Raw genomic sequence first — 24,722 nt, 5'->3', positions numbered from 1 at the left:
GTAGGCAAGCAAGGGTTTGTTGCAACTGCAATTCTTACTTCTTCTTGAAATGTAGGGACGACAGTACATTCCATCACATCCACCTAGTGTACACAGGTAGGTCCATTGTGGCGGGTAGGCGGCTGGCTGCTTTAATGGCTGTTTGCTGTTCCCCTACTCCACTCCACTCCACTATTTGACTGTGGTGCTGCATCAATCAGTGGCTGGCTCAGGTGCAGCTCTTTAACTTACCTAGGAGGGAGGGAGGGAGGGAGGGCGGAGAGAAGACAAGGAAGGTGAATGAGCTGTTCCAATGTGAAATGCCGGAAACACAGAAACACAGAAGACACACACACACACACACACAACAAGAGGTGGCAATGTATTCATTAATTGCATTTAATAAATGAGCTCATTATCACACATGACTGTACAAATGCATTGTCCAACAGGTGTTGAAATAATGGGATTAAAAGGGGAGATCCCTTCAGAAAGACAGAAACAATGGCAAAGAGAAAAAACACTTTTGGAATCTGATTTTAGTCAACACATAAGGGAAGGGTGCACCGGTCCTGGAAATACTGCAATACCAGGTCAATGCGTGGAGTGGACAGAGCAAGCTCTATTTCCATCTCCCTGTTCTAAAAATCCATTTAATATATGGTCCCCAGATAGGGGACGTATCAGATATTAAACTGATAAGAACAGATACTACACTTGATCTTAGCCAAAAGGCCGAGAAGCGATAACCCGAGCGGCCCTTGCCTTGCCCGAGCCTGTCCCATACTGCTGTTCACCCCTTGCAGCGATTCAGCCTACTCCTAGGCAATTCCATGGGGCCCTGCAGGCTCACACACATTTACAGCTACTAAGCGGGAGGTGAATAAAGGCCGGAGAGGAAGCCAGACAGGATTTGCTTCTTTTGCTTGCACCACAATGCAGTGCTGAAAGAGGAGGAATCTACATAAAAACGCCTTCCTGGCAACGCCCAAATGCCCTCCTGCCATGCAGATAAACACTGGCAGCGGCAGCAAGTGCATGCCCACAGCCACCCCTTGTTCCTTCACACCTTGTATCAGCTTTAATCCAGTCCTGTGCTGCCTGCTGAGCAGCACTGAACAACACTGCCTGGGCCCAGGCTTTTATCTCTGAGGCAGGCCCCATTATGATGTCAGAAAGCTGGCTCTGGAATCCTGAGGGCTCCACTATGACACGTGCAAAGTTCCGTCTGAACTTTATATAAGACTGTGAGGCTCAGTCAGTCACTCAGTGTTGCCTGAGAGGGCAACACTGCAACAGCCGGCCGCCAGGCTGTCTTTTTTTTGCACATTTATTTGCCTCCAGGAGGCCACAAGAGGGAGACAAGGGACTGCAAAATGGAAAATAGGCATCCACCAACTTTACAGACAACTTCTCTTTGCTCCTACAACCTCCATCCTTGCACAGTTTGTTATTCTTCCAGGTAACATAGTAACAAATCCAAATTGCTGCTCTCTTTGTAGGCAAGCAAGGGTTTGTTGCAACTGCAATTCTTACTTCTTCTTGAAATGTAGGGACGACAGTACATTCCATCACATCCACCTAGTGTACACAGGTAGGTCCATTGTGGCGGGTAGGCGGCTGGCTGCTTTAATGGCTGTTTGCTGTTCCCCTACTCCACTCCACTCCACTATTTGACTGTGGTGCTGCATCAATCAGTGGCTGGCTCAGGTGCAGCTCTTTAACTTACCTAGGAGGGAGGGAGGGAGGGAGGGCGGAGAGAAGACAAGGAAGGTGAATGAGCTGTTCCAATGTGAAATGCCGGAAACACAGAAACACAGAAGACACACACACACACACACACAACAAGAGGTGGCAATGTATTCATTAATTGCATTTAATAAATGAGCTCATTATCACACATGACTGTACAAATGCATTGTCCAACAGGTGTTGAAATAATGGGATTAAAAGGGGAGATCCCTTCAGAAAGACAGAAACAATGGCAAAGAGAAAAAACACTTTTGGAATCTGATTTTAGTCAACACATAAGGGAAGGGTGCACCGGTCCTGGAAATACTGCAATACCAGGTCAATGCGTGGAGTGGACAGAGCAAGCTCTATTTCCATCTCCCTGTTCTAAAAATCCATTTAATATATGGTCCCCAGATAGGGGACGTATCAGATATTAAACTGATAAGAACAGATACTACACTTGATCTTAGCCAAAAGGCCGAGAAGCGATAACCCGAGCGGCCCTTGCCTTGCCCGAGCCTGTCCCATACTGCTGTTCACCCCTTGCAGCGATTCAGCCTACTCCTAGGCAATTCCATGGGGCCCTGCAGGCTCACACACATTTACAGCTACTAAGCGGGAGGTGAATAAAGGCCGGAGAGGAAGCCAGACAGGATTTGCTTCTTTTGCTTGCACCACAATGCAGTGCTGAAAGAGGAGGAATCTACATAAAAACGCCTTCCTGGCAACGCCCAAATGCCCTCCTGCCATGCAGATAAACACTGGCAGCGGCAGCAAGTGCATGCCCACAGCCACCCCTTGTTCCTTCACACCTTGTATCAGCTTTAATCCAGTCCTGTGCTGCCTGCTGAGCAGCACTGAACAACACTGCCTGGGCCCAGGCTTTTATCTCTGAGGCAGGCCCCATTATGATGTCAGAAAGCTGGCTCTGGAATCCTGAGGGCTCCACTATGACACGTGCAAAGTTCCGTCTGAACTTTATATAAGACTGTGAGGCTCAGTCAGTCACTCAGTGTTGCCTGAGAGGGCAACACTGCAACAGCCGGCCGCCAGGCTGTCTTTTTTTTGCACATTTATTTGCCTCCAGGAGGCCACAAGAGGGAGACAAGGGACTGCAAAATGGAAAATAGGCATCCACCAACTTTACAGACAACTTCTCTTTGCTCCTACAACCTCCATCCTTGCACAGTTTGTTATTCTTCCAGGTAACATAGTAACAAATCCAAATTGCTGCTCTCTTTGTAGGCAAGCAAGGGTTTGTTGCAACTGCAATTCTTACTTCTTCTTGAAATGTAGGGACGACAGTACATTCCATCACATCCACCTAGTGTACACAGGTAGGTCCATTGTGGCGGGTAGGCGGCTGGCTGCTTTAATGGCTGTTTGCTGTTCCCCTACTCCACTCCACTCCACTATTTGACTGTGGTGCTGCATCAATCAGTGGCTGGCTCAGGTGCAGCTCTTTAACTTACCTAGGAGGGAGGGAGGGAGGGAGGGCGGAGAGAAGACAAGGAAGGTGAATGAGCTGTTCCAATGTGAAATGCCGGAAACACAGAAACACAGAAGACACACACACACACACACACAACAAGAGGTGGCAATGTATTCATTAATTGCATTTAATAAATGAGCTCATTATCACACATGACTGTACAAATGCATTGTCCAACAGGTGTTGAAATAATGGGATTAAAAGGGGAGATCCCTTCAGAAAGACAGAAACAATGGCAAAGAGAAAAAACACTTTTGGAATCTGATTTTAGTCAACACATAAGGGAAGGGTGCACCGGTCCTGGAAATACTGCAATACCAGGTCAATGCGTGGAGTGGACAGAGCAAGCTCTATTTCCATCTCCCTGTTCTAAAAATCCATTTAATATATGGTCCCCAGATAGGGGACGTATCAGATATTAAACTGATAAGAACAGATTTTTTTTTTTGATTGAAAATTGCTTTATTGACAATCAATCGTCATCATACAAACATTACTGCGACGCAGCGCAAGCCATGAAGCAGCAAATAATAAATAATAACAGTCGTCAAACATAACATGACAGTATAATACACAGTACAGGCTAGCCTATGCTATACATTACACCACATGCTACACTAACATTCTTGCATTCACTAACGCCAAACAACAAAGCATTACAGACAAGTGATGGGATAGGGGAGTGGGTAGGAGGGGATAGGGAAGGGGGAAATCACAGGCCCGAAGCTTTATTGAAAGACAACACACAAGAAGGGAGAGTGGGGGGAAGGGGAGTATCAGTCCTCTTCCTCGTCGACGTCCGGGCTGTCCCAGGTGGAATAGTCTCTGAGCAGGCTGTGGATCAGCCTGCGGCAGTCCTGGACGGACACACTCTCTCTCCGCAAAATCAGACGGTTCCTGGCAAACCATATAGCGTCCTTAAAGCAGTTCATAAGGCGCCAGGCTTCCTGGATTGCTCCATCCGTGGTATTCCCAGGAAATAGTCCATAAAGTACCGAGCGGTACGACAGTCTGTTCCTGGGTACTGAGTCCTTGAGTTCATGTTCCAAGGCTTTCAACAGACCCTGTGCAAAGGGGCACTGCCAGAAAATGTGCAAAGATGTTTCCTCCGTGAAGGGGCACCTGGGGCAGTACCGGGTCTTGCACAGGTTGCGGGCATGCATGAATGACCTAAGAGGCAGTCCTCCCTGGATGGCCATCCATGAAATGTCCTTGTGCCCGTTGGTCAACCTGCCAGATGACACGTTAGTCCAAACAGTCTCCAACGTGTCGGCATGAAGCCCTGGAACAGACTCCAGTGAGTCCTTTGCTCTGATGTGCTTGTGGATCGTCTTAGGTTTCCACAAGTCGGGCTTAAGACCCTCCAGTTGATGCTCCCTCACAAACCGGACGACATCTCCGTAGAACCAGGGAGCGTGCCAGTTGTAAGGGAAGGAGCTGTCCCACTTGTCCCAGCCAAAACCTCGCCAGAGGGGAAGGAGGAAGTAGCGGGACATGGCCTTGCCCGCAGAGCCGTTTGCTGTCCTCAGAGTCCTACGAACACAGTCACATACAAAAGCGATCCGCAGCAGAGTGGGAATGTCGGGTATACCCTTCCCACCTTTGCGGGGCTCCTTGTACATAACAGTCCGCTTTACTCTGTCCATTTTCGAGCCCCAGATGAAGCGAAACACAGTCCTGGTAATGGCCCTCGAGACCGTTGCAAGAGGGGGCCATGCCTGTGCAGTGTATTGTAGCACAGGCAAGACTTCGTTACGCAGGACCATTGCTTTGCCCTCAATAGTGAGTTGTCTGAGGCTCCACAGTCCGATCCTTTGGTTGACTTTGGCCAAGCGTTCTTCCCACGACTTTAGGGCTGCACCTTCCTTACCGAACCAGACTCCCAGAATTTTGATGAAGTCCGGCTTGATAGTAAACGGGAAGGAGGCAGGAGAAGGCAGGTACCACTTTCCGAAGAGCATGGCTTCCGACTTCCCGCAGTTGACTTTTGCCCCTGAAGCGCGTCCGAACTCCTCACAGGTCTGGACGAGTGCAGTCACCGAACTCTGGTCAGCGCAGAAGACGGTCACGTCGTCCATGTACAGCGAGCATTTGACCTCGAAGTGTCCTGGACCTGGTGCGGTGATCCCTCTGATCTCTCCATTCTGCCGGATAGCCTCTGCGAAGAGCTCTATAACACAAACAAAAAGGAGAGGTGAAAGAGGACAGCCTTGTCTAACCCCCGACGATACAGGAAAGGGGTCAGTCTTCCAGCCGTTCACCAGCACCGAGCTGTAAATGTCGCAATACATCAGGTTAACATACAAACAGAACAACCTGCCAAGCCGCAGCCTACGCAGAGCCTTACCCATGAATTCGTGAGAGACCCGGTCAAAAGCCTTCTCCTGATCCAGACTGACCAGGGCCGCGTGTGTACGGCGGCTTTGCATGTAATGCACCGTGTCCCTCACCAGGGCAAGACTGTCGGCCACCCTACGGCCAGGAATGCCGCAGGTTTGGTCCGATCCGATGATCTGTCCGATGACAACCTTCAGTCTGTTGGTCAATACTTTGGCGAGGATCTTGTAGTCCACGTTCAGGAGAGAGATGGGACGCCAGTTTTTCAGGTCACATCTCTCCCCCTTCCGCTTATACAAGATCGTGATCATGCCTTCTCTCAAGGACGGTGGCATTCTACCCTCCACCACCATCTCCTCATAGAGCTCCAGCAGGTCCGGACAGATCAAGTCCCCCAGCGCTACATAGAGCTCTGCTGGGAGACCATCACTGCCCGGGGTCCTGCCGGGTCTGAAGGATTTAGCGGCAGAGAGCAGTTCCTCCACCGTCAGGGGTACGTCCATAGCCTCCGTACCTGCAGGATCAAGATGATTAGTGATACCTGACAGGAATTTATCGGCGGCTTCGGGGTCAGTGGTTTTCCGGGAGTAGAGGCTTCGGTAGTAGTCTGTGACGACTCCCATCACCTCCTTCTTCCCAGAATGCATGTTTCCGGTCTCATCTCGGAGTTCCTTCAGGGGCGTGTGGCCGGCATGGAGTTTCCTGAAAAAGAACGAGTTACATTTCTCACCCTTCTCCAGGTTCTCCACCTTGGAACGAAAGACAATTCGCTTGGATTCCTCCTCAAAGTGCCTTTTCAGGCCCTTTTTGGCTTCCTCCAGCTCCTTCCTGACGTCCCAGCCGCATTGAAGGAGGTCTTGCAGGGATCGCAGCTGACGCTGCATCTCTCTGAAGTCTCTCTTCCTCTCACACGCCTGTTGACGACTTTTTGCCTGAAAGAAACAACGAAATTCAACTTTAACATATTCCCACCAGTCACAGGTTTTGTCAAAGAAAACTTTATCATTCCTCCAAACAATATAGGCGTCTCTAAGTTCCGCCAGTACCTCTTCTCTTTCCAGCAGGGCACAATTCAGCTTCCAGGAGCCAGGGCCGGGAGGAAAACCGTGGCCGATGGCACCCTGGAAGAGAATGGCCCTGTGGTCAGAGAAGAAGCAGGGGACCATGGAGTGCCCATGCTGCTTGACTGCCCGGGAGGTGAACACAAAGTCAATCCGAGAACGAAGTGAGCCATCGGGTCGGCTCCATGAATAGTTCACAGAGCCGATCCCCATGGAGCCCACAACGTCCTGCAAGGATGCTTCGGTTACCATCTCGATAAGCAGTTTGGAACTGACATCCAGCTTGATTGAAGTGCCGGAACTTCGTCCATCCTCTTCGATGGGGCAGTTGAAGTCCCCGGCCATCACCACTGCCCTAGTGGTGGCGAGCTGGGTCCGCAGGGTCTGGAATAGTTCCAGGCGCTCAGCCTTCATAGGGGGAGCGTATACGTTGATGAGCCTAATCGGCTCTCCTGCCCAGGAACCGTCTACGACCAACAAGCGGCCGCAGGCGAGCTCCTGGACAGAGTCAACAGTAAATACGCTTCCCCTAATCAGGATGGCAACCCCTGCAGACTTACAGTCGCCCCCACCAGACCAGTAGGACGGGCCTTGGGTCCACTGCCTGGCCAGATGATGGTATGACCTGGAAGAGGGGAGAGTACATTCCTGCAGCATAAATACATCACTCGACTGCTTGGAAAGAAAAGTTAGCACCATCTGACATCTAGTCCTATCTCTAACACTCCTCACATTGAGGCTAAAGATGTTAAGTTTAGCAGCCATGGGGGAGAATAAAGAAGGTTAGTGCAAACGATACACCTTAGTTACCAGTCCGGTCGGGCGGATCCTCCTCGCCTGGCGGGTCCGAAAGATCCAGCAGGCCCTCTGACAGAAATTGTTCCAGGATTGTAGCCACCTGGATGTCTGTTGTGAAGTCGATGACCTCAGGTTCAGACACGAGTTCCTCCACCATCTGCTCCATTTCCTCCTGCTGCGCAAGGGAATCTTCGCAGATTTCCACGACTTGTCGCTTTGAGGACTCAGCAGCTGGGCTGTCCCTCACCTTTCTCTTCCTCTGGATGGCACCTGAGGAGACAAGAGGGGGAAAATCCTCCAGGGAGAGGACTCCAGCAGCTGGAGGGGAAGATGTTAGTGCTGCTGGAGCTGGGGAGAAGGGAGGCTGGGTTGGGAGAGGTGCAGGTGACAGGACCACTGAGATGGGTGGGTAGGAGAAGGTGAGAGCCTCAGTGGGGGTGACAGGGGTTGGGGACGGGGGGGTGGGGAGGGCCGGGCGAGGGAGGGTGGGAAGGGTAGGGCGAGGGAGGGCCGGGAGAGGGGGGGGAGGGACTGTCGTCTTCTTACCATCCTTCTTTTTCCCGGTCTTCTGTGCCGCTGGAGCTCTGGCTGGGGCGGGGTTCCCTCTGGCTGGAGCTTTCGCTGCTACAGTTGCCCAGGATCGATCCCTCTTCGGGCAGTCCTTGTAAGAGTGGGCTGCTTGTCCGCAGAGGTTGCACATTGTCCGTTTCGGGCAGTCTTTGGTCTCGTGTCCTGTTACCCGGCAGTTCTTGCAGGCGTCCTCCTTGCAGTCCTTCACCGAATGACCCTTCTTGCTGCATCTCCTGCAGATCTGCGGCATGTCCGGGTAATAGATGAGGCCGTAGGAGTTGCCCAGCGAGAATGACTGGGGCAGGTGCTGGAGGCCGTCTTCCGCGCTCGAATCCTTGTTCAGTCGGACGATTACCGACCACTTGCCAGTCCAGAAGCCGAGTCCGTTCAGGATGTGGGTGGGTTCCCTCACCACTGTGCAGAACCGCTTCAGGAGCGTGGTGATGTCTTTGCCGGGGGTGTGTGGGTTCCGCATTGAGACCGTCACCCGCCTTTCCTCTCTTTGGACAGGGCAGTTGCCCACAAAGCGAGAGAAAGGGGATTCAGGCCTCGCCGCTTTCACCATCTCCCAGTACCTTCTGCAGATGTTGATCGAAGCGAAGGTCACGAAGAACATCCCGGTCATGAAGGCCTGGATACTGATGGTCTCCGGCTTAGCGAAGCCCTGATCCAGGAGCATCTTCTGGCAGAACACTTCTTCCGTCATGTCCGGCACTCTCCCGTCCACCTCCTTGAGCTTCAGGGCCACCGTCTGCTTCATCCAGGGCTCCAGGGTTGGAGCAGCCTGGTTCGGCTTCCTGGTGGCCTGTTGGCTTGAGGAGGCTTCAGGAGGAGATGTCCTGGCCTGGGCCGGCTCACCTGGTCCATCAGCCTTCTCCTTCTGGGTGGCAGGGTTGCTGGTTGAGGCCATGGCTTCTTCCAGCTGTTCCTGTCGCTTGGGGAGGATCTTCGATAGCTCTTTCCCGAAGGGGGCGGAGCTATGCAAATCTTCTCCTTGCTGGCCGAGGTTCTTCCACGAAATTTCTTCCGCAGCGGTTCCTCGTCGAGCTTCTTCTTCTGCGGCCGAGCTTCTTCGAAGATCCCCTTCAGCAGCGGCTCTTCTCCGAAGTTCTCCTTCTTCTTCCCGGCAGCGATCTCCCGGAGCTTCTTCCTCGATGGCGGCTTCTCCCTTCTGGATCGTCGTCTTCGCTGGTTCTTCTCCGCAGTTCGTCGCCGGCTTCGTCTGGAACGCTCTTGGATCGCTAAGCTAGTGTTTATAGCCCCCAGTGGTTCTCCGAGCTATCTATCCTTACAAGGACTGATAAGAACAGATACTACACTTGATCTTAGCCAAAAGGCCGAGAAGCGATAACCCGAGCGGCCCTTGCCTTGCCCGAGCCTGTCCCATACTGCTGTTCACCCCTTGCAGCGATTCAGCCTACTCCTAGGCAATTCCATGGGGCCCTGCAGGCTCACACACATTTACAGCTACTAAGCGGGAGGTGAATAAAGGCCGGAGAGGAAGCCAGACAGGATTTGCTTCTTTTGCTTGCACCACAATGCAGTGCTGAAAGAGGAGGAATCTACATAAAAACGCCTTCCTGGCAACGCCCAAATGCCCTCCTGCCATGCAGATAAACACTGGCAGCGGCAGCAAGTGCATGCCCACAGCCACCCCTTGTTCCTTCACACCTTGTATCAGCTTTAATCCAGTCCTGTGCTGCCTGCTGAGCAGCACTGAACAACACTGCCTGGGCCCAGGCTTTTATCTCTGAGGCAGGCCCCATTATGATGTCAGAAAGCTGGCTCTGGAATCCTGAGGGCTCCACTATGACACGTGCAAAGTTCCGTCTGAACTTTATATAAGACTGTGAGGCTCAGTCAGTCACTCAGTGTTGCCTGAGAGGGCAACACTGCAACAGCCGGCCGCCAGGCTGTCTTTTTTTTGCACATTTATTTGCCTCCAGGAGGCCACAAGAGGGAGACAAGGGACTGCAAAATGGAAAATAGGCATCCACCAACTTTACAGACAACTTCTCTTTGCTCCTACAACCTCCATCCTTGCACAGTTTGTTATTCTTCCAGGTAACATAGTAACAAATCCAAATTGCTGCTCTCTTTGTAGGCAAGCAAGGGTTTGTTGCAACTGCAATTCTTACTTCTTCTTGAAATGTAGGGACGACAGTACATTCCATCACATCCACCTAGTGTACACAGGTAGGTCCATTGTGGCGGGTAGGCGGCTGGCTGCTTTAATGGCTGTTTGCTGTTCCCCTACTCCACTCCACTCCACTATTTGACTGTGGTGCTGCATCAATCAGTGGCTGGCTCAGGTGCAGCTCTTTAACTTACCTAGGAGGGAGGGAGGGAGGGAGGGCGGAGAGAAGACAAGGAAGGTGAATGAGCTGTTCCAATGTGAAATGCCGGAAACACAGAAACACAGAAGACACACACACACACACACACAACAAGAGGTGGCAATGTATTCATTAATTGCATTTAATAAATGAGCTCATTATCACACATGACTGTACAAATGCATTGTCCAACAGGTGTTGAAATAATGGGATTAAAAGGGGAGATCCCTTCAGAAAGACAGAAACAATGGCAAAGAGAAAAAACACTTTTGGAATCTGATTTTAGTCAACACATAAGGGAAGGGTGCACCGGTCCTGGAAATACTGCAATACCAGGTCAATGCGTGGAGTGGACAGAGCAAGCTCTATTTCCATCTCCCTGTTCTAAAAATCCATTTAATATATGGTCCCCAGATAGGGGACGTATCAGATATTAAACTGATAAGAACAGATACTACACTTGATCTTAGCCAAAAGGCCGAGAAGCGATAACCCGAGCGGCCCTTGCCTTGCCCGAGCCTGTCCCATACTGCTGTTCACCCCTTGCAGCGATTCAGCCTACTCCTAGGCAATTCCATGGGGCCCTGCAGGCTCACACACATTTACAGCTACTAAGCGGGAGGTGAATAAAGGCCGGAGAGGAAGCCAGACAGGATTTGCTTCTTTTGCTTGCACCACAATGCAGTGCTGAAAGAGGAGGAATCTACATAAAAACGCCTTCCTGGCAACGCCCAAATGCCCTCCTGCCATGCAGATAAACACTGGCAGCGGCAGCAAGTGCATGCCCACAGCCACCCCTTGTTCCTTCACACCTTGTATCAGCTTTAATCCAGTCCTGTGCTGCCTGCTGAGCAGCACTGAACAACACTGCCTGGGCCCAGGCTTTTATCTCTGAGGCAGGCCCCATTATGATGTCAGAAAGCTGGCTCTGGAATCCTGAGGGCTCCACTATGACACGTGCAAAGTTCCGTCTGAACTTTATATAAGACTGTGAGGCTCAGTCAGTCACTCAGTGTTGCCTGAGAGGGCAGGCAACACTGCAACAGCCGGCCGCCAGGCTGTCTTTTTTTTGCACATTTATTTGCCTCCAGGAGGCCACAAGAGGGAGACAAGGGACTGCAAAATGGAAAATAGGCATCCACCAACTTTACAGACAACTTCTCTTTGCTCCTACAACCTCCATCCTTGCACAGTTTGTTATTCTTCCAGGTAACATAGTAACAAATCCAAATTGCTGCTCTCTTTGTAGGCAAGCAAGGGTTTGTTGCAACTGCAATTCTTACTTCTTCTTGAAATGTAGGGACGACAGTACATTCCATCACATCCACCTAGTGTACACAGGTAGGTCCATTGTGGCGGGTAGGCGGCTGGCTGCTTTAATGGCTGTTTGCTGTTCCCCTACTCCACTCCACTCCACTATTTGACTGTGGTGCTGCATCAATCAGTGGCTGGCTCAGGTGCAGCTCTTTAACTTACCTAGGAGGGAGGGAGGGAGGGAGGGCGGAGAGAAGACAAGGAAGGTGAATGAGCTGTTCCAATGTGAAATGCCGGAAACACAGAAACACAGAAGACACACACACACACACACACAACAAGAGGTGGCAATGTATTCATTAATTGCATTTAATAAATGAGCTCATTATCACACATGACTGTACAAATGCATTGTCCAACAGGTGTTGAAATAATGGGATTAAAAGGGGAGATCCCTTCAGAAAGACAGAAACAATGGCAAAGAGAAAAAACACTTTTGGAATCTGATTTTAGTCAACACATAAGGGAAGGGTGCACCGGTCCTGGAAATACTGCAATACCAGGTCAATGCGTGGAGTGGACAGAGCAAGCTCTATTTCCATCTCCCTGTTCTAAAAATCCATTTAATATATGGTCCCCAGATAGGGGACGTATCAGATATTAAACTGATAAGAACAGATACTACACTTGATCTTAGCCAAAAGGCCGAGAAGCGATAACCCGAGCGGCCCTTGCCTTGCCCGAGCCTGTCCCATACTGCTGTTCACCCCTTGCAGCGATTCAGCCTACTCCTAGGCAATTCCATGGGGCCCTGCAGGCTCACACACATTTACAGCTACTAAGCGGGAGGTGAATAAAGGCCGGAGAGGAAGCCAGACAGGATTTGCTTCTTTTGCTTGCACCACAATGCAGTGCTGAAAGAGGAGGAATCTACATAAAAACGCCTTCCTGGCAACGCCCAAATGCCCTCCTGCCATGCAGATAAACACTGGCAGCGGCAGCAAGTGCATGCCCACAGCCACCCCTTGTTCCTTCACACCTTGTATCAGCTTTAATCCAGTCCTGTGCTGCCTGCTGAGCAGCACTGAACAACACTGCCTGGGCCCAGGCTTTTATCTCTGAGGCAGGCCCCATTATGATGTCAGAAAGCTGGCTCTGGAATCCTGAGGGCTCCACTATGACACGTGCAAAGTTCCGTCTGAACTTTATATAAGACTGTGAGGCTCAGTCAGTCACTCAGTGTTGCCTGAGAGGGCAACACTGCAACAGCCGGCCGCCAGGCTGTCTTTTTTTTGCACATTTATTTGCCTCCAGGAGGCCACAAGAGGGAGACAAGGGACTGCAAAATGGAAAATAGGCATCCACCAACTTTACAGACAACTTCTCTTTGCTCCTACAACCTCCATCCTTGCACAGTTTGTTATTCTTCCAGGTAACATAGTAACAAATCCAAATTGCTGCTCTCTTTGTAGGCAAGCAAGGGTTTGTTGCAACTGCAATTCTTACTTCTTCTTGAAATGTAGGGACGACAGTACATTCCATCACATCCACCTAGTGTACACAGGTAGGTCCATTGTGGCGGGTAGGCGGCTGGCTGCTTTAATGGCTGTTTGCTGTTCCCCTACTCCACTCCACTCCACTATTTGACTGTGGTGCTGCATCAATCAGTGGCTGGCTCAGGTGCAGCTCTTTAACTTACCTAGGAGGGAGGGAGGGAGGGAGGGCGGAGAGAAGACAAGGAAGGTGAATGAGCTGTTCCAATGTGAAATGCCGGAAACACAGAAACACAGAAGACACACACACACACACACACAACAAGAGGTGGCAATGTATTCATTAATTGCATTTAATAAATGAGCTCATTATCACACATGACTGTACAAATGCATTGTCCAACAGGTGTTGAAATAATGGGATTAAAAGGGGAGATCCCTTCAGAAAGACAGAAACAATGGCAAAGAGAAAAAACACTTTTGGAATCTGATTTTAGTCAACACATAAGGGAAGGGTGCACCGGTCCTGGAAATACTGCAATACCAGGTCAATGCGTGGAGTGGACAGAGCAAGCTCTATTTCCATCTCCCTGTTCTAAAAATCCATTTAATATATGGTCCCCAGATAGGGGACGTATCAGATATTAAACTGATAAGAACAGATACTACACTTGATCTTAGCCAAAAGGCCGAGAAGCGATAACCCGAGCGGCCCTTGCCTTGCCCGAGCCTGTCCCATACTGCTGTTCACCCCTTGCAGCGATTCAGCCTACTCCTAGGCAATTCCATGGGGCCCTGCAGGCTCACACACATTTACAGCTACTAAGCGGGAGGTGAATAAAGGCCGGAGAGGAAGCCAGACAGGATTTGCTTCTTTTGCTTGCACCACAATGCAGTGCTGAAAGAGGAGGAATCTACATAAAAACGCCTTCCTGGCAACGCCCAAATGCCCTCCTGCCATGCAGATAAACACTGGCAGCGGCAGCAAGTGCATGCCCACAGCCACCCCTTGTTCCTTCACACCTTGTATCAGCTTTAATCCAGTCCTGTGCTGCCTGCTGAGCAGCACTGAACAACACTGCCTGGGCCCAGGCTTTTATCTCTGAGGCAGGCCCCATTATGATGTCAGAAAGCTGGCTCTGGAATCCTGAGGGCTCCACTATGACACGTGCAAAGTTCCGTCTGAACTTTATATAAGACTGTGAGGCTCAGTCAGTCACTCAGTGTTGCCTGAGAGGGCAACACTGCAACAGCCGGCCGCCAGGCTGTCTTTTTTTTGCACATTTATTTGCCTCCAGGAGGCCACAAGAGGGAGACAAGGGACTGCAAAATGGAAAATAGGCATCCACCAACTTTACAGACAACTTCTCTTTGCTCCTACAACCTCCATCCTTGCACAGTTTGTTATTCTTCCAGGTAACATAGTAACAAATCCAAATTGCTGCTCTCTTTGTAGGCAAGCAAGGGTTTGTTGCAACTGCAATTCTTACTTCTTCTTGAAATGTAGGGACGACAGTACATTCCATCACATCCACCTAGTGTACACAGGTAGGTCCATTGTGGCGGGTAGGCGGCTGGCTGCTTTAATGGCTGTTTGCTGTTCCCCTACTCCACTCCACTCCACTATTTGACTGTGGTGCTGCATCAATCAGTGGCTGGCTCAGGTGCAGCTCTTTAACTTACCTAGGAGGGAGGGAGGGAGGGCGGAGAGAAGACAAGGAAGGTGAATGAGCTGTTCCAATGTGAAATGCCGGAAACACAGAAACACAGAAGACACACACACACACACACACAACAAGAGGTGGCAATGTATTCATTAATTGCATTTAATAAATGAGCTCATTATCACACATGACTGTACAAATGCATTGTCCAACAGGTGTTGAAATAATGGGATTAAAAGGGGAGATCCCTTCAGAAAGACAGAAACAATGGCAAAGAGAAAAAACACTTTTGGAATCTGATTTTAGTCAACACATAAGGGAAGGGTGCACCGGTCCTGGAAATACTGCAATACCAGGTCAATGCGTGGAGTGGACAGAGCAAGCTCTATTTCCATCTCCCTGTTCTAAAAATCCATTTAATATATGGTCCCCAGATAGGGGACGTATCAGATATTAAACTGATAAGAACAGATAAGGTTTCAACAAAGTTTTTTATTGGCAAAAATAATATATTTTACAGACTTTTTTTTAAAATTGAAACCACAAGATAAAATCAACAGCATAATACATGAATATTCATACATTTAAATGAATACAAAAGTAATAATAATAAGACCATTAATACAGATGTTATAATAAAAGTACAGAACAATAGCAGGATAAAATTTATACAGGGCATAAAAGACATAAAAGAATAAAACCATTTTTATTTACAATGTTATGGTATTCCACATTTGCAAACACCACATGGATGTTGCTTCTTTTACCCCTAGCTGCTTTTTGTCCCTAAGATAATAAATATACATTTCACTTAGGGCATATTTCACACAATTTTTAACGTCAATAAAATCATGTTTAAAAAGCAGAATGTTCCTAACCTTCCAAATGGCATTCTTAAAACAGTTTAAAATGATCCAACAGACCATTTGCTGTTTAAAACTTGGGCAGTTAAAAAGACCATAAAACACGTATTCAAATTTAAGATCTTTAAGACCGCAGGCCCATTTCAGCAATGGGCCTACCTTCCTCCAAACCTCCTGTGCATATGGGCAGTTCCAAAACAGGTGCATTATCGTCTCGTCGTCACCACACCTGTCTCTCGGGCACTTGGCTCTCGCCACCAGTCCTCGCCTATGCTGGAATTCACGAGTAGGGAGGCACTGGTGAACGATTGCCCAGGCAAGGTCCTTGTGCACATTTGCCATAAATTTCCCGAAAACGTTCCGCCACACCACCTTGGACCTTGCCTGTGAGAAATTTGAAACTGCCAGTGTATCCTCCTGCCGCCTACAGGAGAGTGACACTTTTTTCTGGTCCCCCAATATGTCAGGCTCCAATTCTTGGAGACCTAGGAGCCTGACAGTTTTTTCGAGCACCGCATATTGTTTTGGGGGACACAGAAGCACAGGAGAATTCAAAGGGACACGAAACCATCGTTTAAAAATCATGCCCGTAGCGTACTTTAAAAAGTAGCTAAAAATACCATCAGAATTATACATTTTAAAACAGAAGCAAAAGTATTTAATGTAAAAGAAGTTAAAAAGGTTAGGAACATCTCTCCCGCCATTGTCCTTACATCTGTACATAAAATCACGTTTTAGTTTTTCCATTTTGGAACCCCATAAAAACATAAAACAGATCCTGGTCACTTTTTTAATATATAAAATTGTTGGAGGGAAAACCATAGCTACATAAAGCATTATGGGTAATAAAACAGATTTAATTATTAAAACTTTTCCCTCCATGGTGAGATTTCTCAAATTCCACATTAAAACCTTTTTTTCCATTTTGGCAATTACTGAATCCCAATTGGGTCTCCCATCGTTTTCTTGATTAAAAACAATTCCTAAAATTTTTATCTGATCCTGCTGCATGTTAACTCCTGGTGTCACAGAGGAATCCCATACACCAGTATAAAAACAGTCACACTTATCAACGTTTAATTTAAAACCAGAGGCTTCACAAAAAAAGCCGGTGTTCCTCAATGCCCGTCTCATAGAAGCGGCGTCTGGGCATAGGACGGTGGCGTCATCCATATAGCCTAGGATTTTTACCTGGTTCCCCCTTCCTCCAGGTATGGGCACGCCTCTGATGACTTTATCATCTCTTATTAGGGTGAACAGAGGTTCTATGGCACAAATAAAAAGGAGCGGAGACAACGGGCACCCCTGTTTCACCCCTGATAAAAGAGGAACACCTTTAGTTAAAAATCCGTTGATAGAAATTTGGCTAAAACAGGATCGATATAAAAGCTTAATACGTGTTAAAATAATTTCAGGAACAGCCATCTTTTTAAGAACCATAAAAAGATATTCATGGGAGACCCGGTCAAAAGCCTTCTCGAAATCTAAGGATAAAATAGCAAGGCTTTGACCCCTTTCTTTAAAATACCAAATGATGTCACGTAAAATATTCAGGGACTCAGTAATTGACCTCCCAGGTACCCCACATACCTGGTTTGGATGGATTAATTTATGAATAAAAGGTTTAAAACGGATTGTTATTAGTTTAGCTAAAATTTTACAATCAACGTTTAAAAGAGTAATAGGGCGCCAGTTTTTTAACTGGTCCCTCTCACCTTTTTTAAAAATTAAGGACACAATCCCCCTCCTCCAGGAAGGGGGCAGCTCTTCAGTAATAAAAACTTCCTTATACAATAAAAACATGTCATTCTTTAAAATTTCCCAAAAAGCATGATAAAATTCGATGGGCAGACCATCTTCCCCAGGAGCTTTCCCATTAGAAAAACTTTTAAAAGCAAATAAAAGTTCCTCCAAGGTAATATTACGGGATAAAACTTCCTGGTCTAAAATATCTAGCTTGGCATCAAGGGAATTAAGAACATGTTCTAAAAAGGAAGGATCAATATTTTTCTTGTTAAAAAGAGATTGGTAGAAATTAAAAGCAGAATTTAAAATGCCGACCATAGTGGTTTCTCCTTCAAGGTTTAAAATGACATCTCGTTTATCCATTACCTTTTTGAAGAAGAACCGGGAACACTTCTCGCCATCCTCGAGGTGCTTTACATGTGAATTAAAAATTATTTGTTTCCCTTTCTCTTCTATGGCATATTTTATTTCAGCTTTAAGATTTAAGATATCATCATCAACATCCATACCAATCTCCTTCAATTTAAAAAGTACATGTAAACGTTTATTAAGAACATAAAACCATTGTTTTTTCTCTTTTGCTTTCTTCTTACCTGCTCGAATAAAAAAAGCTCTGATTTTGGGTTTAATGCCCTCCCACCAGTGTAGCATAGGCTGACTGGGCGCTCTATGGGACTGCCAACACTGGTAGGTCCGCACAAACTCCTCTTTAATGATGGGGTCCTCCAGGAGTGTGGTGTTTAGTCTCCAGGGACCCCTACAAGCTTTTTGCTCTCCCTCTAGCTCCAGGTGCACTGAAAGGAGCTTGTGATCAGATAAAATATTTGTTAAAAGCAAACATTTTTTGGGAATAAAACTATTAGAAGTGAAAATAAAATCAATTCTGGAGCTCACTCTTCCATTGGACCAGGTGGGGCCTGGGTCCGCAGGCAAGAGTTCCCTCCAGCAATCTTTCAATTTAAAATCACCAATAAAATTCTTGAGCAGGTAAGAAGTACGGTCAATTTTTCGATTAAAATCCCCACCCTGGCGGTGTTCTCCATCTCGCACACAGTTAAAATCACCACCCACCAGCAGGGGGGTAGACCCAACACAAAACAATGGTAAAATCTCTAATAGTTCTGCCCTCTCCTGTTTGGTAGGAGGGGCATAAACGTTTAAAACACGAATTAAAGTTCCATTAAAAAGCAAATGTATTAAAATAGCTCTGCCGGGCATGATTTCAGTCACTGTTTGGATGGAGATAAAACGACCTCGGCAGAGCAATCCAACCCCCGCAGAGCGACAGTCATTTCCACCAGACCAGACTGAGGGGCCTAGTTTCCAGTCCATCTTTAAATCTTGATATTCCAAGTCATTAGGGATTCCACATTCTTGAAGCAGGCAAAGGTCAAAGTCCACAGTCTCTAAAAATGAAAATAAAGCAGTCCTGCGGACAGGGCTCTTTAGGGACCTCACATTTAGTGAGGCGACTTTGATAGGAACCAACATAGTCTTAGTTGAGGTCAGGGTCCGAACCAGAAGAGTCGTACTCGGAGATCAGCTGCGAGTCTGGACCCCCTTTTTGAGGGGTCAATAAATCTTGGATGTTGGTAGGGTCAGAGCCAGATACGTGGGCGGCTCCAACCCCCACACTGCTCTCATCCGAACTCCGATAGGCAGCTTTCCTCCGAACTCCGGACTCCTCTTCCTCTCGCTGTCTCTTTGCAGAATGGCTCCTATCCATCTCCTCGAAGTCGCTCTCACCCATCTCTGGCCCCTGGCTGAAGATATCGCTGATGTCCTTCCTGGGCAGCTGCACAGGGGCCTGTGAGGTCCCATCGCTCTTGGCAACCTTTGCCTGCTTACGGGGAGCCTTCATCGCAAGCCCCTCCACAACCGCAGTGGAGGAACTTTGCTCCGACCCCCCCGTTGACCGGAAATGGTCAAAACGAGGCTCCAATCCAGCATATTTTAGGGTTTTCTTAATGGAGCCCTCGTCTGACACAGAGTGTCTCCGCTCCATGCCCACACTCTTGGGACAGGCGTCAGGTCCTACTGCAGAACCTACGGAGCCACGACGCCTGTCGCTAACCACTGCCTCAACAGGGTCCACTGCAGGCGGAGCAGAGGACCTGTTTGCAGAGGTGCCGGTCAACTTATGTCCAGCAGAGTCAGAATTCCTCCTGCTCTGCCTGGACCCGGTGGAATCCCTATGGCCGTCCCTCGAGGCTGACATCGGTGGGCCCCCCGATGGAGCTGTGAAGGACTTTGGCCTGGACCCCTCAGTCGTCAATGCTCGTTTTGGGGCATTACCAGCGGCGTCTGCACATGTTGCAAACTGCCGCTCTGGCCCTGGTCTGGGTGGCCCAGATTTCGCTCTGCGGGGGCAATCTTTAAAAGCATGCCCAGTCATGCCGCACAGATTGCACAACACCTCGGAACTGCATTTTGCCGCTACGTGTCCAACCTGGCCACACCTGTTACACTGCACCACATGGGGCCGGTCACAATGTTCTCTGGTGTGGCCATATCTCAAGCAGTTCCGGCAGGCTATTGGCATCTGGGGGTAAAATAGGAATCCTCGATTCTTCCCAATGGCAAAGTTCTGGGGTGGGTGATGTAAGCCTCCAATGCCATTGGGATCCTGGCGGAACTTCACCCAATATTTTCTTTTGCCATTCCAGAAGCTCTGGGTGTTCAAGATTTTATGTGAGAAGCGGACCTCCCTGCAGTAACGACTGAGGAAGGTTTCAATGTCACACTCTGAGACAAATGGACTGAACATGCACATCACGAGCGGGACTTCTTCCTCCCCGTAGAGGAATAAAAAGTTCAGTCCATTTAGCCGCTCCTCACTCTGGTCCGCATCAGACAATCTTTTGTGCATGTTGTCGCAACATGCCGCGGCCGTAAAGGATACGGTGTACCGACCGCGGCTTTCCTGGTCGTTGAGACACAGGATGTCCGCCCGCTTGAGCCCCAGGAAGTCCAGCAGAATCACCTCCACAATGAAGCGAAGGTTCTTCCGCTGGCGATGGCCTTCTTCCACCTCGATGCGGACGGACTGGCGCAACCGGGTGTCCCCGGATGCAAATCCAAATGTATATGGCATTTTCAGTGCCTGGGGGCTAAGCCTGTCCCTTATAGCAGCAAGGGCTCAGATTCCACAATTAAGTGGAACCCTCCCCCAAGGCCAAGGATTAGGGTACCCCAGACACCTACGAAGCCCGATAAACGCCCTCGGAACGCTCTTAGAAAAACGCCTCAAGGCCGGTTGACCTCTTGGGTAAGGCGCGATCGCAACTCGTTGTCCGGGGGCTAAGCCCACTCCCCAAATAGCAGCAAGGGGGTGAAGTCTCTCTGTGAAAAGAGACGATCCCCCAAGGCCAAGGAGCAGGGTACCCCGGACACCTCCCAACAAAACCAGATGCAGAAATACTACACCTGATCTTGCCAAAAGGCCGAGAAGCGATCTTTTTTTTTTGAGAAAAAACACTTTTGGAATCTGATTTTAGTCAACACATAAGGGAAGGGTGCACCGGTCCTGGAAATACTGCAATACCAGGTCAATGCGTGGAGTGGACAGAGCAAGCTCTATTTCCATCTCCCTGTTCTAAAAATCCATTTAATATATGGTCCCCAGATAGGGGACGTATCAGATATTAAACTGATAAGAACAGATACTACACTTGATCTTAGCCAAAAGGCCGAGAAGCGATAACCCGAGCGGCCCTTGCCTTGCCCGAGCCTGTCCCATACTGCTGTTCACCCCTTGCAGCGATTCAGCCTACTCCTAGGCAATTCCATGGGGCCCTGCAGGCTCACACACATTTACAGCTACTAAGCGGGAGGTGAATAAAGGCCGGAGAGGAAGCCAGACAGGATTTGCTTCTTTTGCTTGCACCACAATGCAGTGCTGAAAGAGGAGGAATCTACATAAAAACGCCTTCCTGGCAACGCCCAAATGCCCTCCTGCCATGCAGATAAACACTGGCAGCGGCAGCAAGTGCATGCCCACAGCCACCCCTTGTTCCTTCACACCTTGTATCAGCTTTAATCCAGTCCTGTGCTGCCTGCTGAGCAGCACTGAACAACACTGCCTGGGCCCAGGCTTTTATCTCTGAGGCAGGCCCCATTATGATGTCAGAAAGCTGGCTCTGGAATCCTGAGGGCTCCACTATGACACGTGCAAAGTTCCGTCTGAACTTTATATAAGACTGTGAGGCTCAGTCAGTCACTCAGTGTTGCCTGAGAGGGCAACACTGCAACAGCCGGCCGCCAGGCTGTCTTTTTTTTGCACATTTATTTGCCTCCAGGAGGCCACAAGAGGGAGACAAGGGACTGCAAAATGGAAAATAGGCATCCACCAACTTTACAGACAACTTCTCTTTGCTCCTACAACCTCCATCCTTGCACAGTTTGTTATTCTTCCAGGTAACATAGTAACAAATCCAAATTGCTGCTCTCTTTGTAGGCAAGCAAGGGTTTGTTGCAACTGCAATTCTTACTTCTTCTTGAAATGTAGGGACGACAGTACATTCCATCACATCCACCTAGTGTACACAGGTAGGTCCATTGTGGCGGGTAGGCGGCTGGCTGCTTTAATGGCTGTTTGCTGTTCCCCTACTCCACTCCACTCCACTATTTGACTGTGGTGCTGCATCAATCAGTGGCTGGCTCAGGTGCAGCTCTTTAACTTACCTAGGAGGGAGGGAGGGAGGGAGGGCGGAGAGAAGACAAGGAAGGTGAATGAGCTGTTCCAATGTGAAATGCCGGAAACACAGAAACACAGAAGACACACACACACACACACACAACAAGAGGTGGCAATGTATTCATTAATTGCATTTAATAAATGAGCTCATTATCACACATGACTGTACAAATGCATTGTCCAACAGGTGTTGAAATAATGGGATTAAAAGGGGAGATCCCTTCAGAAAGACAGAAACAATGGCAAAGAGAAAAAACACTTTTGGAATCTGATTTTAGTCAACACATAAGGGAAGGGTGCACCGGTCCTGGAAATACTGCAATACCAGGTCAATGCGTGGAGTGGACAGAGCAAGCTCTATTTCCATCTCCCTGTTCTAAAAATCCATTTAATATATGGTCCCCAGATAGGGGACGTATCAGATATTAAACTGATAAGAACAGATACTACACTTGATCTTAGCCAAAAGGCCGAGAAGCGATAACCCGAGCGGCCCTTGCCTTGCCCGAGCCTGTCCCATACTGCTGTTCACCCCTTGCAGCGATTCAGCCTACTCCTAGGCAATTCCATGGGGCCCTGCAGGCTCACACACATTTACAGCTACTAAGCGGGAGGTGAATAAAGGCCGGAGAGGAAGCCAGACAGGATTTGCTTCTTTTGCTTGCACCACAATGCAGTGCTGAAAGAGGAGGAATCTACATAAAAACGCCTTCCTGGCAACGCCCAAATGCCCTCCTGCCATGCAGATAAACACTGGCAGCGGCAGCAAGTGCATGCCCACAGCCACCCCTTGTTCCTTCACACCTTGTATCAGCTTTAATCCAGTCCTGTGCTGCCTGCTGAGCAGCACTGAACAACACTGCCTGGGCCCAGGCTTTTATCTCTGAGGCAGGCCCCATTATGATGTCAGAAAGCTGGCTCTGGAATCCTGAGGGCTCCACTATGACACGTGCAAAGTTCCGTCTGAACTTTATATAAGACTGTGAGGCTCAGTCAGTCACTCAGTGTTGCCTGAGAGGGCAACACTGCAACAGCCGGCCGCCAGGCTGTCTTTTTTTTGCACATTTATTTGCCTCCAGGAGGCCACAAGAGGGAGACAAGGGACTGCAAAATGGAAAATAGGCATCCACCAACTTTACAGACAACTTCTCTTTGCTCCTACAACCTCCATCCTTGCACAGTTTGTTATTCTTCCAGGTAACATAGTAACAAATCCAAATTGCTGCTCTCTTTGTAGGCAAGCAAGGGTTTGTTGCAACTGCAATTCTTACTTCTTCTTGAAATGTAGGGACGACAGTACATTCCATCACATCCACCTAGTGTACACAGGTAGGTCCATTGTGGCGGGTAGGCGGCTGGCTGCTTTAATGGCTGTTTGCTGTTCCCCTACTCCACTCCACTCCACTATTTGACTGTGGTGCTGCATCAATCAGTGGCTGGCTCAGGTGCAGCTCTTTAACTTACCTAGGAGGGAGGGAGGGAGGGAGGGCGGAGAGAAGACAAGGAAGGTGAATGAGCTGTTCCAATGTGAAATGCCGGAAACACAGAAACACAGAAGACACACACACACACACACACAACAAGAGGTGGCAATGTATTCATTAATTGCATTTAATAAATGAGCTCATTATCACACATGACTGTACAAATGCATTGTCCAACAGGTGTTGAAATAATGGGATTAAAAGGGGAGATCCCTTCAGAAAGACAGAAACAATGGCAAAGAGAAAAAACACTTTTGGAATCTGATTTTAGTCAACACATAAGGGAAGGGTGCACCGGTCCTGGAAATACTGCAATACCAGGTCAATGCGTGGAGTGGACAGAGCAAGCTCTATTTCCATCTCCCTGTTCTAAAAATCCATTTAATATATGGTCCCCAGATAGGGGACGTATCAGATATTAAACTGATAAGAACAGATTTTTTTTTTTTTTTTTTTTTTTTTTTTTTTTATTAAACCATTCAGGTTTTTTTGAATAAAACCGAGAACTGTAGTTGTTCAAACCACCTCTCTATTTTTCAAAAAATCTCATCACTCTGGTTCATTATTTTATTTTTCCATCAAATACAAGATAAATCAAACAAATTCCTCAAACTAAATACCTCCATTTCAACATTCGCCATATCCCTTCCGCATCCATACCTCTTTCTAGATCCCATTTATAATAAAAATACAATTTAGCCAATACCATACTAACCACATCCTCCATCTCAAATACTTCTCTTTTATACACATTCAAATTCCTCGTATTCCACAATACTTCTTTCACACAAGTCAGAAAAATCCACAACACTCTATCCTTTTCACTACCCAAACTACACAAACCAAACAAGACAATTTCATACGTCAAAACCTTCAAACCAGTCAATTCTTCACACAACCCACTCAACTTTTTCCAAACATCCTTTGCATGCTTACACGACCAAAACACATGACTCACATCCTCATCATCCCCACAACCTTCTCTCGGACACCTTTCAGATGCAACCAAACCTCTTCTTTTCTGAACACTCCTTACAGGCAACACTCCATGTACCGACATCCATAACAAATCTTTCTGCTTATTTGACACATCATACGTAACAATCTTCTTCCACACAGACTTAGACTCCTTCGAATTCAAACCATTTACAGAACACATCACATTATTCATACACATACTTCTCACAACATTCTTTTCACTCAGAAATCTCTCCA

The 24,722-nt window shown here is 48.2% G+C and overlaps 10 non-coding genes and 1 pseudogene across 10 annotated transcripts; all 11 read right to left on the bottom strand.

Moving 5' to 3' along the window:
* Positions 1 to 535: 535 nt before the first annotated feature.
* LOC142727996 (U2 spliceosomal RNA) lies at positions 536 to 726 on the bottom strand. Its single transcript, XR_012877406.1, has one exon. It is a non-coding gene; the product is annotated as a U2 spliceosomal RNA (small nuclear RNA).
* A 1,286-nt stretch (positions 727 to 2,012) lies between these two features.
* LOC142727995 (U2 spliceosomal RNA) lies at positions 2,013 to 2,203 on the bottom strand. The gene has a single exon (XR_012877405.1). It is a non-coding gene; the product is annotated as a U2 spliceosomal RNA (small nuclear RNA).
* A 1,286-nt stretch (positions 2,204 to 3,489) lies between these two features.
* Positions 3,490 to 3,682, bottom strand: LOC142727958 (U2 spliceosomal RNA). Its single transcript, XR_012877383.1, has one exon. It is a non-coding gene; the product is annotated as a U2 spliceosomal RNA (small nuclear RNA).
* Positions 3,683 to 9,218: 5,536 nt separating this feature from the next.
* On the bottom strand, positions 9,219 to 9,320 carry LOC142727974 (U2 spliceosomal RNA; annotated as a pseudogene).
* A 1,286-nt stretch (positions 9,321 to 10,606) lies between these two features.
* LOC142727994 (U2 spliceosomal RNA) lies at positions 10,607 to 10,797 on the bottom strand. Its single transcript, XR_012877404.1, has one exon. It is a non-coding gene; the product is annotated as a U2 spliceosomal RNA (small nuclear RNA).
* Positions 10,798 to 12,087: 1,290 nt separating this feature from the next.
* LOC142727993 (U2 spliceosomal RNA) lies at positions 12,088 to 12,278 on the bottom strand. The gene has a single exon (XR_012877403.1). It is a non-coding gene; the product is annotated as a U2 spliceosomal RNA (small nuclear RNA).
* Positions 12,279 to 13,564: 1,286 nt separating this feature from the next.
* Positions 13,565 to 13,755, bottom strand: LOC142727990 (U2 spliceosomal RNA). The gene has a single exon (XR_012877401.1). It is a non-coding gene; the product is annotated as a U2 spliceosomal RNA (small nuclear RNA).
* Positions 13,756 to 15,037: 1,282 nt separating this feature from the next.
* Positions 15,038 to 15,229, bottom strand: LOC142728032 (U2 spliceosomal RNA). The gene has a single exon (XR_012877439.1). It is a non-coding gene; the product is annotated as a U2 spliceosomal RNA (small nuclear RNA).
* Positions 15,230 to 20,837: 5,608 nt separating this feature from the next.
* Positions 20,838 to 21,028, bottom strand: LOC142727989 (U2 spliceosomal RNA). Its single transcript, XR_012877400.1, has one exon. It is a non-coding gene; the product is annotated as a U2 spliceosomal RNA (small nuclear RNA).
* Positions 21,029 to 22,314: 1,286 nt separating this feature from the next.
* On the bottom strand, positions 22,315 to 22,505 carry LOC142727988 (U2 spliceosomal RNA). Its single transcript, XR_012877399.1, has one exon. It is a non-coding gene; the product is annotated as a U2 spliceosomal RNA (small nuclear RNA).
* A 1,286-nt stretch (positions 22,506 to 23,791) lies between these two features.
* On the bottom strand, positions 23,792 to 23,986 carry LOC142727966 (U2 spliceosomal RNA). Its single transcript, XR_012877389.1, has one exon. It is a non-coding gene; the product is annotated as a U2 spliceosomal RNA (small nuclear RNA).
* Between the last annotated feature and the right edge of the window lie 736 nt (positions 23,987 to 24,722).

The sequence above is a fragment of the Rhinoderma darwinii genome, unplaced genomic scaffold (genome assembly GCF_050947455.1).
Source record: "Rhinoderma darwinii isolate aRhiDar2 unplaced genomic scaffold, aRhiDar2.hap1 Scaffold_658, whole genome shotgun sequence".
In the NCBI taxonomy this organism is placed as follows: Eukaryota; Metazoa; Chordata; class Amphibia; order Anura; family Rhinodermatidae; genus Rhinoderma; species Rhinoderma darwinii.
The sequence above is the reverse complement of the archived record's forward strand: the minus strand, read 5'-3'. Positions and strand labels throughout refer to the sequence as shown.